Source organism: Halichoerus grypus, chromosome 1 (genome assembly GCF_964656455.1).
Source record: "Halichoerus grypus chromosome 1, mHalGry1.hap1.1, whole genome shotgun sequence".
Lineage (NCBI taxonomy): Eukaryota > Metazoa > Chordata > Mammalia > Carnivora > Phocidae > Halichoerus > Halichoerus grypus.
The window spans coordinates 98,206,447-98,210,071 of record NC_135712.1 but is presented as its reverse complement, the minus strand read 5'-3'; the positions used below and the strand labels follow the sequence as shown (position 1 = coordinate 98,210,071).

General features: G+C 35.4%; 1 pseudogene; it reads right to left on the bottom strand.

Annotated features, from left to right (window-relative positions):
• Positions 1–895: 895 nt before the first annotated feature.
• LOC118530207 (anaphase-promoting complex subunit 13 pseudogene) lies at positions 896–1,150 on the bottom strand (annotated as a pseudogene).
• Positions 1,151–3,625: the final 2,475 nt, after the last annotated feature.

The window sequence follows — 3,625 nt, the reverse complement described above, 5'->3', positions numbered from 1 at the left end:
AAAAAAGAAAAGGTGTTTGCTCTTAAATTTTATTTTATATATTTATTTTTCAGTGTTTCTGGTTTTTTAATGAGGGATGCAGAAAGATAAGCGAGGACCTCTTTCCAGAGTTCACAACATAGGTAAGAAAACAAGAGATACCAATTATCAGAGGCAAATAATTCCAGGAGACAAATGTGCATGAATGTGTTTTTCAAAATACACGTTCTTATGCAAATGTGTAACTAAATACTGACTTTGTGGTGTTTCTGTTATATCTGAAAGTGCTTTGAGAAGTACGAAATCTTGTTATTGGGGAAACTAGTGGTCCAGCTAGCCAAAGGTCCTTCCCAGTGGCACCAAATTAACTTGCAGGGAGAGCAGAGATAACTGCCAGATAACTTTTAATCTGTGAATTTATCCAAAGTTTGAAAATGCCATGGGGAATCTTAGGAATCCCAGCAATCAGTGAATGGGTTCTTCATATACCGGCAGGTGCTCTATGTTGCCACTCAGAACGCTCCTCAAAGTGGCACCATATGAGAAGTTCACAATCTCCTTCTGCCTGAATTCCTCTGTCTTTGTCCTTCCCTCTCATATCTTCAATCACCTGTGTCACAGGACATATGTAAGTAGTTGGGAAGGTTAGACTCTGATAGTAAAGCGAAATCAGAGTTAAAGGCAAATGTTTAACCAGTCATGTTCAAACACAAGCTGGTGAATGAAGAACTTTAGGTTCAAGTGGCCAAATATTCTGCATTCCTGAGAAATCTCAATCAGTTTCTCATTCTGGTGAGTATTTTCACATTGCACTTTGCTGCCACAAATTAAGTGCGTGTATATTTTTCAGTGTGGATTTATCACTGACAGATCTGAAATAGGAGACCGGGAGAAAATATTTTGTATTTATGTATTTTTAAAATATCTCTCCATGAAAAAGGAGCCGGGTGTTTCCTATGGGGAGAACATTCTCATGGAGTTATTATAAGGCTAAGTCGGTTCACTCCATTTCTTGTTCTTTAACAGATTGTGTGGTGCCACCATTGTCTTGTTCAGGTTCAGGAAGCTCATTCAGTGGTATTACATCATCCTCATATGGCGGCTTGTCTTCTCGCCAAGCACCATCAATCGAATCCAAGATCCCTCCATCTCTCAGTACCTCACTGTCCATTCTCCTGCAGCTAATCTTGTCAGATCAGTGCTGGACCCGGCGTTGCACCCTGCTCTTCAATTTTAATATTAAAATGAACAAAAATAAAGCCAAGACAAATGACAAAAAGAATAAAACAAATATTTTTCACTTTTATTATAAATATGCTTGTCAACATAGAGCCTGATTTTGAAAGCATCAAGAAGCAAGAGGGTTAATTTTCAAGTATTTGTTTTGATGATTAAAAAAAAAGTTAATAAAGAATTACTTTCTACTTATCCAGTTTCATCTCATTTTCCTTTCACTAAATAAGTCTGGAGTTGTGATAATCAAGATGTCCTAAATTTATTATCATTATTATGAGTAAAAATATTGTGAATACTATTATTATATTAGTAACAATTTATTTTTGTTACTATAATAATGTATAATATATAAATTATAAAATGTATAATAATAACGCATTTCACTAACATTCATATTAGTCTTTATTTTCACTTACATTATTTCAACTAGCCACAATAGGCAAGGGTTTGGATGGTGCACATATTATTATCTTTATTTTATATTAGGGAATCTACTAATTTGAAATACTAGGTAACTCCAGGTCACCCAGTCATTATAGAACTAGAGTCTTTTATGTCCTATTTCTTTTACTCCACCACACTTCTATTCTTCCTGCTGCTTTCTTTCGCTAGGGACTTCTTTTTTTTCTTTAATGTCTGGCCAAAATTAAAATTTATCACTGAAATACTGAACTTGTCCAAATTCATGATTGACCTTACTGAGAATAAAACATTTCATCTAAGCTTACAGGATGAAATTCTACTTTATTTTCAACTTGGTAATAGAATAACTATATTAGATAACCTAATTATTATCCTGCATAAATATATACACTATAATATAGCAACCACTATTCTCACTCTTGTGATAAAAGGAAATTTAGAAGCAAAAAGGATTAACTGTCTAATTTCCAAGAGTTTTTCTGGAAGCCATATTTTTAATCTACGTATATCTCTAAGTCTTTGCATAGGTGGTTCTGTGCTTTCTTAACTATTAACAAATTGAGACAATTAATGTTCAATAAATAATGTGCTACCCTATAGAGAAGTTCTTTCCCTCACTCTTCATCTATCTGAGTAACTAATATCGTTAGCCAATATTAGCTCCTAACACAAGGATTTCAAAAGATATTGTCTTCTATACAATAGAATTGTCACTCTCAAGTATTAGAGTTTAATCACTACACAGTGGTTAAAAAAAATGACAAAAATTAACTTCTACCCAAATAATAAGTTTCCCTTCCCTGAAATAACAGAAATAACATAAACATCTTGAGCTAAATTATTAAATTATCATAAAGAGAGTCAGGTCATAGATAGGGGAAAATCATTCTAAAGGCATGAAATAATCTGGCAAGAATTGACTAAAACCTCATTAAAGTAATTAACATAATTAAGAAAAAATGTATTTCTTAATGAGGACTCTGCTTGAATCTGGAAACATCAGGAAAGCATATTTTGCACATTTTTATTTAAGCACCAAGATACTTGTTGTCTGGTCTTAATAAGCAGAAAAAAACATATTTTGGATATGAATGAATCAGGTTGTCTTAGTAGAAGGATGCTTTTACACATGCAGATCACAGCGACTTTCCTTTTTTTTTCATTCTGTGCTTACCAAACACATTTCTGATTGTAATTTGACTTGTAGACTAGCACATGTTCAGATAGCATCTTAGTCATATTTAGGCCTTTAGTATAGCTTGCTGAAGGAGAGAAAATGTGCTGATCTACCTTTCAGTTCAGGCATTAAACATCTGTCTCTGGGGGCTTGCTTAATATGAGCCTGCTCTCATGAGACAAATCTATTCTTAGTGTGTTGATACATCCAGTCCTTATGCTTGCTGCGGCAAAGGAACTGACTCCAGGCAGCTGCAGTGAACTCTCAGAAATGATGAGGGCAGATGAGGCCTCCTGGAGAGAGCCAAAGCCTTTCTGGCCACTCACATGCCCAAAGCAACTTTTATTTTAACTTTGGTATCCAGCCTTTGCTATGTATTCAGAATCGTGATAATAGCTCCTGAGAATTTGGAGGCGCCTGGGTGGCTCAGTTGGTTAAGCATCTGCCTTGAGCTCAGGTCATGATCCCAGGGGGATCCGCAGGATCAAGCCCCATGATGGGCTGAGCATCAGCTGGGAGCCTGTTTCTCCCTCTCCCTCTGCCCCTCCGCCCACGTGTGCCCTCTCTCTCAAATAAATAAATAAAATCTTAAAAAAAAAAAAATAGCTCCTGAGAATTCAGAGTTAGAACTTGAGTCTTTTCCAAGGAACTTGAAACCTCATTTATGAAATGATTTTATTCTTGTTCTAAGAAAGGCAATAACTGAGAATTCTAAGTATGAAGGACCACAGGGTGTTAAAATTATAATATCATCATGACAGGAAAGGAATGCCAATTTCTTTATTTTACATCCATATGTGGGAAGAAAGC